Source organism: Aegilops tauschii, chromosome 7 (genome assembly GCF_002575655.3).
Source record: "Aegilops tauschii subsp. strangulata cultivar AL8/78 chromosome 7, Aet v6.0, whole genome shotgun sequence".
NCBI lineage: Eukaryota > Viridiplantae > Streptophyta > Magnoliopsida > Poales > Poaceae > Aegilops > Aegilops tauschii.
In genome coordinates, this window is record NC_053041.3 from 637,571,344 (window position 1) to 637,582,611 (window position 11,268).

Consider the following 11,268-nt stretch of genomic DNA (forward strand, 5'->3'; position numbering starts at 1 on the left):
GGAACGGATACATGAAATGTGGTAGTTTCTTGTCAAATACTCAAGAGGACGCCTAGAACATCAGGTTTGTGTCCGTTCCGACCCAAATCGTGAGCAAATTTGACATAAAATTAGGGTCGAATAGACACAAAGCAGACAAAAAATGAGATGAGTCTGCGTTGGATCGCACTTTTTGTTCACATGAGCCCAAACGGACAAATGCAGACGAAATGCGTCCACGAATGGCGTTGGCCTTATACTGTATGATTCACGAGCGCAACTACCGACCCGACACAAACAGATTGGCCAGCTAACACAGTCCTTGAGATGGCATGTAGCTATATATAAACTAAGTTTGTGTCATCAGCATATTCATCAGAGATGATGCCCTTTTAGCGTAACGAGGCCCCGTTGGAACTTAGCAGAGGAGTCTATATACGGCATCCACCCGCTGGAATAATGGACCACCAAACACTACTAAATCAGTCACTTGTGTAAGCATCACCATATGCAACCATATATTATGCTGATGGCCAATTACCAAAACGGGAGTAATTTCTCTATCTGGCTTGTTTTTGTTCACATCTGCCTCCGCAGACCAACGGATCGGCCACTCGGAATCCACACTCGTCTATATATATACATCGCCTTGGACTGTTCGTTTATTCATCTCCAATACCTTGAGAAGTAAGATCGATCGATCGAGTAGAAGAGAAGTAGAACTGGTAGCTAAGCTAGGAGAGATGGTGGCAATGGAAGGAGCTGTGGGTGCGTGGGCATGGTGGCTGGGCCTCCTTTTCGGCGCCGTCCCGCTGCTCTGCCTTGCCCTGTGGCACTCCACCGACACATGGCACTGCGCTGTCTTTGCTCTCAGATACCGCGGCCGTGGGAGCAATGACATCCGGCGCCGCCTCCCGCCGGGCCACATGGGGCTCCCCTTTCTCGGCGAGACGCTCTCGCTGCTCTGGTACTTCAAGCTGGCATGCCGCCGGGACGACTTCATCGGTGCAAAGAAGAGCGCGTACGGCAGCGCGGTGGGGATGTACAGGACGCATCTGTTCGGCTCCCCCAGCATCATCGCCTGCTCGCCGGCGGCCAACAAGTTCGTGCTCCAGTCCGCCGAATGCTTCGGCATCAAGTACCCGGTGCCGGAGCTCATCGGCACCATGTCTGTGGCGAACATGAACGGCGCCAGCCACGCCAGGCTCCGCGGGTTCATCCTCGCCGCCATCAACCGGCCCAGCTCGATCCACACCATCGCCACCGTCGTGCAGCCTCGCGTCGTGGCCGCGCTGCGAGACTGGGCGGATATGGGTACCATTGTGGCCGCCAAGGAGATAAAAAAGATAATCAACTGATAAATTGAATCATGCATGTTTTTTTTTAGAAAAGGATTGAATCATGCATGTGTGTTGTTTCAAATCACAGTACTTTATTAAGAGTTGGCAAAACATAGTTGGCTGCTTTTTTTTCTCTACTGTACCAAGGGTTATGAAATGTCGGTCAAATCACTTTTTTCCCAAAAGTTTCACACGTGTGGCTAAAGTTGTCATCCGAAAAAAATATATATTAAAATTAGCAATCTAAAAAGAAGTTGTCATGCTTGACAACTAAAGTTGCCATCCTCGCATCACTATACTTGCCATGAAAATATTCAGCATTGCCATGTGTTCACATCACAGCTGTGACACCTATGATAGTGCCTTTTTTTGATTTCGTATTTATTGCAGTTGTACTGTTTTTATGCAGTTGTACTTTTTTTATGCAATCGCACATTGTTATTTTTGCTGCAGTTGCACTTCCTCTTTAATATTGTTGTTGTTGTTGAAATTGCACTTTTTTGTGCAATTCTACTCCATTTTTCTAGTTTAAATTGAATGTTTGTCTGTGCCATAACTTTTTTGTTTGTGTAATTGTACTTCCAAGAGGAGTGCAAAAACTGGCTGGAAATCTGAAAATTGTTATTCACCATGGGCTACAAATATGTTCTATTGTGTTCAAATTTTTAATTCATTGTAGAAAACTAGTACTAATAAAGAGGCAAAACCTAGTTGAACATTTGCGCAGAAAAACTGGTTGGGCAAACAATATTAACATAATTAATCCAGTGCAATAATACTAAACTCAAGCCTGATTATTCATAAGCATGGAGCCGTCGCCTTTGACAGACAAGATTGATATGTGGTTCGGCAAATTGCTTGATGGTCTACGGGCATTCCCCTTTGATATTCCAGGGACAGCATCTCACACTGCACGAAAGGTATTTTGTTTGCTCAATTTTTGCCCATTTTTTTTAAATGTATATGTCTAATTCCACCAAAACAAATACTCCCTCCGTCCCATAATATAAGAGCGTTTTTGACACTACTGGTGTCAACAACACTATTATATTATGGGACGGAGGAAGTACTTGTTTGTAAATTAACGATCCTGACCACCCATTCTTTCTCCACTACAAGCATGGTAGTTCATGTTCTAGAAAATGTGTGTAATTTTGATATAGAAATATGCAACCACGTCAACTTTTAAAATTCCACTCAATCAGTTGTGAAATTCTAAACCACTTAATATGCAATCTGGTTTCATTCCTTCGAGATATAACAAGTACGGTTTTACAATCATATTTTGTACTGTAGAAAAATTAAGAAAATAATCTTACAAATTAATGATATGCAGTGTCGCCGGAAGCTAGATGCCGTCTTCCTGGAGGAGCTGCAGGCAAGGAAGATGTACAAGGAGTGTGATGATCTTATGAGCGGGTTGATGTAGATGAAGGATGAGCAGGGGAAGAAATTGAGTGACGAGGAGGTGGTACATAACATTGTCTCCCTCGTCATCGCCGGCTACGAGTCCACCACCATCGCCATCATGTGGGCTGTCTACCACCTCGCAAAATCCCCGGTTGTCCTTGCCAAGCTTCGGGAGGAGAATGTAGCGATGAGCAAAAGCAAAGGTGGGTCTACATTGACGGGTTTGATGATTACCCACGATGACATCCCAAAGATGAAGTACACCGCGAAGGTGGTGGAGGAGACAATTCGGATGGCCAACATCGCCCCAATGGTCCACCGTGTGGCGAACAAGGATGTGGAGTACCGCGGCTACACCATACCGAAGGGATGGGCCGTGCTGGTGTGGTTGAGATCAGTGCACACCGATCCCAATTACTACCTGGATCCCCTCTCCTTCAATCCTGATAGATGGGATGTAAGTATGCTATCTAGTTCTTGTCACGTGCAATTCATGTTTATCATCATGCATCGATCAACTCAGGAAAAAAACCAACTCCCCCCTCTAGAATATCGGTTTGCTTCAGATTTTTTTTTCTATTTGAGCTCACTTAACCACCTTAAGCTACTATATTTCAAAGCAATTTATCCTCTGGCCAGTTTTCGGAACAACAAAATCATGGCTAAAAATTCTAAATAAAATGAAACCATATATACAAGCAAGTTATAGTATGGATTATGTGCATGTGAATTGTGGTTACAAAATATGACCATGTACTATTTGAGTAAAAATAAAGCAAATAACTATATTACCATTTTTACACAGTTCCCATAAATGGCCCTATTTCCAAACAAATGGTTTGTGTGCATAAAATTCACACACCTCCTACATGGATGATATTATTTGCATTTTAGAGTGAAAAATAGAAGTGATTTTTTGAATTATAGAACCTATATTCTTTGCGTGATAATCTAAGTGGGCATATGAATGCAGGAAGCGGCAAAGCCAGGAACATACCAGGTGTTCGGAGGTGGCCCTCGGATCTGCGCAGGCAACATGCTCGCTAGGCTGCAGGTCACCGTCATCCTGCATCATCTCTGCGTTGGCTATGAGTGAGTAGAACACTAGCTCTGCTTAGCTTAAGTAATTAACTAAGTTAGGATATAAAGAAGATATTGATTTATATTTAATGTATCAGATGGGAGTTGATCAATCCCGATGCACAGATCAATTACCTTCCGCACCCAAGGCCAGTGGATGGCGCAGCCATGACCTTTCGTAAGCTTAGCACCTGATCACACGATCAATTGAATTGTCGTGAAAAGTATGTTTGTATTGAGAATAATGTATGATCATATCAGATCTGCAGTTAGCCTGTCTTTTCTTTGAACCTGAGGTTGTTGTTCATTATATATGTTTCTTTTCTATAGGAAATTTGTTCTTATATCTAAATTTTCCAACGGAATGGAGGTTTCCTCAACCATTCTGATTGCAACATATCAAATCATAGCAGTGTTAAAGTACAATAGCAGGATCTATGAGAGATCTAACGTAAGCACACAATGGAAACAAGTATACACTACCATCACCATCGTAGCAACGCATGTACGCATCGTCTCTGGTTGCTCGCATTGTTTGTGCTCATACTAGTGCACGTTGTTTGGTTGCATGCATTGGACATGATTAAGATAACAACTACACATAACACACTGTGTTGCACTAGAGTGCCTCGGCGACAGAGCACGGAGTCGCAGGCGAGCGATCTCATCGGTGGTGCGGTGAACTATATGCTAGTATCATCGCCGTAGAGAAAGTCCGTGTGGAGTAACGAATAGGAGGGTGCTGAGGCAGAGGATGACCATGTAGTAAAAATGTAGTGTGCTCGCCATAGCGGCGTTAGTGTAGAAGGACGGGGAGGAGGAGGCCGAAGAGAACGACGATGACGACGGCGCCAGTGTAGTAGGACGCGAAGGAGGAGGCCGAAAAGAACGAGGATGACGACGACACCAGTGTAGTAGGAGGCGGAGGAGGAGGTCGCGAAGAATGACGATGACAACGACGCCATTATAGTAGGACTTGGGATAGGAGGTTGAGAGGAACGACGTCGATGGTGGCTTCAGTGTAGCATTGCATGAGAGCGAAGACGGAGAGGAACGACGACCACGTGAGTGTAGTAGGACATGGGAGAGGAGGTTGAGAGGAACGATGCCGGTGGTGGCGCTAATGCAACAACACGTGGGAGAGAACGACGATGGCGGCAGCGCCAGTGTAGTAGGACGCAAGCGAGAAGGCCGAGAGGAACGACGCCGGCGATGACTTAAATGTGGTAGGACAAGGGAGAGAATGCAGAGAGGGACGATGACCGCACGAGTGTAGTAGGACATGGGAGAGGAGGTTGAGAGGAACAACATCGACAGTGGTGCCAGTGCAGAAACACGCGGGAGTGGAGGCCGAGAGAAGCGACGCCGGCGGTGATGCTGGTGTAGCAGGACACAAGAGAGTCGAGGAGACCGAGATTAAGGAGTGTCATTAACATATATCACACATATGCGTATATACTTTTCACGAGGAAGAAGTCAGATTTAATCATCTACAATCGTCGAAACAGAAAATGTGCATCTTGAAAGACACGTGAAACTGTAAGAGGAAACTACTGATCAAAGAAATTTTCAAATGGTCGACTGTGCGCGACGAATTTGACAAAATTCATCCAAATAGCTCCAAACATGAAAACGAAATTGAACATTTACTGTCGACGAAACTAGGAGTATTGATCTGCATGAACATGAATTTTCAAACGCTCACAAAAATGGAACGATAACAATGATGCGCATCTTTTTTCATTTAGAGCTTATCTCAAATCGACGCACTCTTGTGTAGATTAGAAGGGACATAAGAAATAAGATTAGAGAAGGATCTTATTGGAGATGGAGGTGCAAGAAGAAACAATGTACATGCTGTATACTCCTTGTATCATCTCGTGCCCTCGGGCCCATCATGTGCGCTCGAAGATGGCTCGACTCAGCCTGACCCGGTAGAAACGGCTAATTTGAGCGTTTCTCTAGATGCAGGTTCAAAGATGCTTTATATTCCGTGCAGGTCGTTTTTCAATGCGACCCAGGCAACCAGGCAGGCAAAACATATTTCGGGCGGACCTGGCTCCGCCTAATACAGGCTACCAAACTCATCCTTATACGTTGTAAGCGTGAACTCAGACGTGGTATTACTCCATGACCTCGGCCAGGCATGAGCAATTAGTTTGCAGAGTATAGCTGTGGGCGGTGTAAGCACGGGCGATTCTGAGGGCAAGGTGGCGTGGCGCCCGTGCACGTACTGCAGTAGCCGTGCATAGGAGTGCTGCAAAGTGCCGGGTCATATAGCTGTGCCGGCGTGCCGCGTTCGTCTGATCGGGCTCGATGCCGCTCAGCCCGTTCCTGTTGGCCCCGCGGCACATGCCGGACACGGTCGTCAACAGCTACGACCGGTGCGGCACGACCTACGACCGGACAAGCAGGCTGCTCTTGCGCCGCAGGAGAGTCGGTGACCACGGCGCAGTAAAAAACGCAGGAGGAGCTCGAGAAGGAGCATGGCGGGGAAAGACAGAGGAGGAGCACGGAGAAAAACAATTCTCCCATGCACGGGATGTCATGTGCATGTGAGAGCCGTTGATTTAATTTGGAGATCTGATGCCATGCAATGCATTGATTGTTTGATACGGCTGGCAGTTGGTTACGTCTTTCTCTGACCACACGAAAGCACACTGTTCTGGTTAGGCTCCACCATCCCATGCTTTTGCATTTTATTTCCAAGTTAAAATCTATTTTATCTTTTAAACTAAAGTATAATTTATGACCCGTTTGCATATTTATGTTTATGACAAGGAGAACTTTAATATGAGGCCAATTTTTAATATATTACAACAATTTTAAAATTGAAGCTCTGAAATATGGTAAACAATGTTAAATTAATAAGAATCAGTTTGATACACATTGGTACACAACGTAAAATTATGATACGAAACATGGCGAGCCATAGTGAAATAGTAATATATTTTTAAGAAATAGAATGAAACATTTTTTTATTTTTTCTCATGTAATTAAAAAATGCCGAAACAAGTTTGAGCATGGTTATTTAGTTGTTTAAAAGTTAATTTCTAAAAATATATTCAATATTAGTCTTGTTTTAAAAATCTTGTAAGGAAAAATACAATTGTGCAAACAGAACGTAAATCAAAAATTTTACTTCAACATACATGAGGTGTCTATTTATTTGAATGAAACTGAGTGAGTAGACAAAACACTGATGATGTTAGTGGGCCCACACAGCAATAAAAGAGGAGATGGATGCATGCACGGGAGGTCCCCTGCATTCTCCCATGCACGGGATGTCCCGAGGAGCACGACGTCAACGACCACGACAAGCGGAGGGCTGAATCTGTCATAGGAGAGAGAGACAGAGTGAATGAGAAAGATGAATATGTCACAGGAGAGTAAGACAAAGTGCCTGTGAAAGCATTGTGGGACCCCGTCCCGGATATGTTACTTCAGGAGCGCTAAAGGAGCACTTAGCAGAAATGAACCGGAATAGACTGAGATTTGAGAGTACAGGGTTTCAATTTCAAGGGTTTCGGGGTCAGGGTTTGATTCAGATTGAGAGCACGAATTTAAGGCTTGTTTCAGACTTTTCTCTCCCGCTGCAGGTCCAGGTGCGGTGCAGGCTGGCCACAGATTGTGCTGTTACCGGGGCTGACAGTATGGGCTGGTTCGTATTCGGTGAGCGTGTCTGTTTGCATGGGCGTGGAGCTTTCTGCTGCATGCATGCGTGAGTCACTGGACATCAACATACACGTAGTCTCCTGCGTGTCCAAGGACCCAAACGTGTGGCACTGCATGCCGAGACACGCGCCGTCGCGTTGGTCCAGTGCCTTCCTACAAGTAGCATTATCCTCTACTGCAATGTTCCGAGTGTATTGTCCAGCTACTGTATGCATGTTCGATGCGTGCGGACGCCGGACGGTAGGTCTTCTTCTTTCTTCTTGAGCTGCATGATTGCTTCGTCTTTGTGTGTGCTTGTGCATGGCTTGCTTCGAGCATACCGTGAAAATCAGCACTTCGACGTATGGTTTTTCAGGCAGCTCCACACGCACCCAGAGGAGATGCGGCTCGATCATCTTGAGGATGCGGCAGGCTTCCGTACAGTGTATGTTCTCGCTAGATGATCTTGACCGACAACGACTTCGTGACTCGACGGTAAAAAATCGATCTCAGTACAATATTCATGTGTTATTACCTATGTGCGTGAACATCAACTTTTCTTTATGCACTGGCTCAGAAACATGTGTGTCTGTGACTCTGTGTGCGCCTAGTGTCACGTCGTTATCTACTTGTAATGTATTAGAGTTGGTTATGCATGCGTGCATCATGCTTAAATATCTTTAATCTTCAATTGCGAGAATTTCCAAAGCCTCAAAATTTCTTTAAAACTGTTAAAACCCAAAAAAAATTGGAGCTTTAAGAGGATTTATTTTGGGCCTTGGATTAAATCAATAATCTATTTGGTTTGAATTTATATTCTCTACAAAAAAAATCAAAATCTGGAAATTCTGGAATATGGTGTGTAACTTTGGACACGTCCATATTAACTACTGCATATATCAGAATTTCTAGACTTGTCCATATGGAGTATACATATTATTTTAGAAGGTTAAAAGATGATTTGAGGTTCAAATCACATCAAACTGATTGAAACAAATTAGAAAATAAAAACAAAAAGAGAAAGGCTAAGAGAGAGAAGACTGCCCAGCAGGCCTAGCACTGCGTGGCCCAGCTGCCAGTCGTCTTCATAAAAAGAGCAAATGTCATGTTCAATTTTGCATTTGAGAACAACTACTAAGTTTTGACTAAGTTTGGATGAAGTTCTAAATTTGCCCCAGTTTTTAGATGCATGAATGCAATGAGACAATCGAAAAAAAAAAATCACACGCTCTCTAGATAAGGGCGCGCACGGAGCAGCTGTCACAACCCTAGTTTAGCATTGCACTTGGGCTAGTCTTGCATGTCATCTTGTTTAAATATGAAAGGGGAATCCAACAAACCCTAGCACCACTTGAAATACTAGGATCAACTACAAATATTTTTAATGAACCCAAAATGCCCTTTAGAAAAGTTCATCATTTCTGAAAAGGGTGAAAAGCTCTGCCAAAAATGGTGCACATTTTTCTAGGGCATTTCGGGATTTTTGAATTAAGCCATAAAGTATTTGAATCAGGGCATTTAATTACTATAAATATTTTAAATGCTCTAATAATTCTGAAACTAGTTGACGGCTTTTGGAATAATCCAAATACTGCCCACAAATATTTTTGGGAGTTTCGAAAATGATTTAATATTTTACTAAATCAAAAACGGAAAAAGAAAATTAGAAAACATAAAGAAATAAAGGAGAGAGAGATAGAGAGGAAGTTAGCCGGGCCACTTACCTAAGCCGGCCCGGCACAGCTCGCCATGCCAGTCGTTGTCTACATCGCGCCAGAAGGACGCGCGCGCGTGCCCAACGCGCGCGCATGCTCGGCGCGCCATGCCACCAACCTGCCTGTGCCCCTCAGTCCAGCGCGACGACGCCAAGGATATCCCCGTGGTTATCCTGATCGAGCCAACTGCCCATTTGCCCCCTTGCTCTCTCCCGAGTCTAACTGCCTGTAGGATTACCAAGCCAAACTGGTCGATATTAACTCTAAAAATGCATTAGTTATATATAAAGGAATTGAATATGGAAGGAGTCGTAAGGCTCTTTTTAGTTCTCGTGGCATTCTATTTTGAGTCACCTTCTTCCTTTCTACCGGCACTAAAAACTAGGCTTCTCATCTATCTATTAGGATCACGTGTTACTAATATGTAGACTTATAGAAATGGTTGGTTCGAGTCTCAGTTCAGTTTCAAGTACTTTTGGTGTGTTAAACAGTTGGTCTTGGAACCTTAATATTACAATGTTAGAGTAGTTATGCTACCATTTTTGTAGGGTGTTTCAAGATCTTTTTTGAGCATTTTCAGCCGTCATGCTGCCTGATTTGTTCTAGAAATTCTAATGCCTTTGCATTATTCCCTGTTTGAGATGGCTTCTCGCTCTCTTCATCATCAGGTTGTCCACTAGACCAGATGCATTGATGTATCAGGTCATACGGCTATGCTGGTTCGTGTTATGCTTGAGACCGGTTCTCGCTGGTACTCTGAGTACACAGTGGAGGAGCAATGCTGGGACTTTAAACCAGAGTTAATATCTTTGTACTGTCAGGATTTATCCTTCATACCCTGGAGCCACAGAGCCTATTCACTGGTCTTATGGACTGGACTGGGGGTTACTATTGATATGGCTATTCAGGATGCAGCCTACTCTACGATGACCATACTTCGAGCTACCCATGCACTGCTCCAGAAAACTGAGTTTAGCTATGTTCCAGCCTCTCTTTCAGGCGAAGAGGGTTATAACAGTGGTGTCTATACGGATTCCGCTCATGAGGAGCCGAAGGTCCAGACCACTGCACATTTGTTGGGGGATAGGGATCGTGAGGTCCGTGCCCTTCGTATGGAGCTCTATGCTACACGGGCACGTCATTGGGCAACTTTGACACAACTTGCACCCACAGTTCAGACGGGTTACTGCGATATGGATCTATTGTACCCAATGCGGACTCATCTGCCTGCCCACGTAGATTGGCCTGATGTTGGAGGCAACACACATCTATGTGGACCTCTTCTACCAGCTACGGACCCCAGGTCTCTCGGGCTACTGTGTTTTCGTTTCCTCACGTTCAGCTTCTAGGCCACGGTGATTATCTCTACGAGGACTACTACGGAGGTGTCTGAGATCGTCTGTGGTTGTAGTAGTATTATAGCAGTTGTATCCACCATAGTCTTGCGTGTCTTGTGGGATATGGCAAAGGTGTGTACCGAATTCTGGAGGCGTAGATAAATAATGTATAGGAGTATCGGACCCCAAAGGTGTGTACCGAATTCTGGAGGCGTAGATAAATAATGTATATGAGTATCGGACGCCTCTGATGAGTTGTTTCATCTTTCACCGCAGTTTGTACTCTAGCTTGGGCTTGTACTAAACTATGTTATCTTGCGTACGACCGTTGGTATATATGTATGGCAGTTTGCTTGTTATGATGTTGTGAAGATGTTCCTCTCTGCATTTCGTGTTTGTCCATTACATTCCACACCCTTATATAAGATTTGATGTCATCCTTGTCTAAGTTGTGGTTTTGTTTCCCAGGATGGTCAATACCCGAAGTAACACCGCCGCCTATGAGCAAGGTGATGAAAGCAGAGCTAGGAATGAGAACCTTCCTCATCCACCCTCTCTGGCTGAGGTTATGCTAGAGGCTGAGAGGAACAAACGTGAAACCAACCGTCTGCTGGAACGCATTGAGCAAAACATAGCCCACCAACAGCGCAATGATATCGTGTCTATCCATCACTTCATCAAGCTGTACCCACCCACCTTTCATCACTGTTGAACCACTCGACGCCGACAATTGGCTCCGTAGCATCACTCATG

General features: G+C 44.5%; 1 long non-coding RNA gene and 1 pseudogene across 1 annotated transcript; both read left to right on the forward strand.

Annotated features, from left to right (window-relative positions):
• Positions 1 to 682: 682 nt before the first annotated feature.
• Positions 683 to 4,004, forward strand: LOC109765223 (ent-kaurenoic acid oxidase 1-like; annotated as a pseudogene).
• A 3,617-nt stretch (positions 4,005 to 7,621) lies between these two features.
• LOC120969212 (uncharacterized) lies at positions 7,622 to 10,874 on the forward strand. Its single transcript, XR_012189951.1, has 3 exons — positions 7,622 to 7,724; positions 7,840 to 7,958; positions 9,847 to 10,874. It is a non-coding gene; the product is annotated as an uncharacterized lncRNA (long non-coding RNA).
• Positions 10,875 to 11,268: the final 394 nt, after the last annotated feature.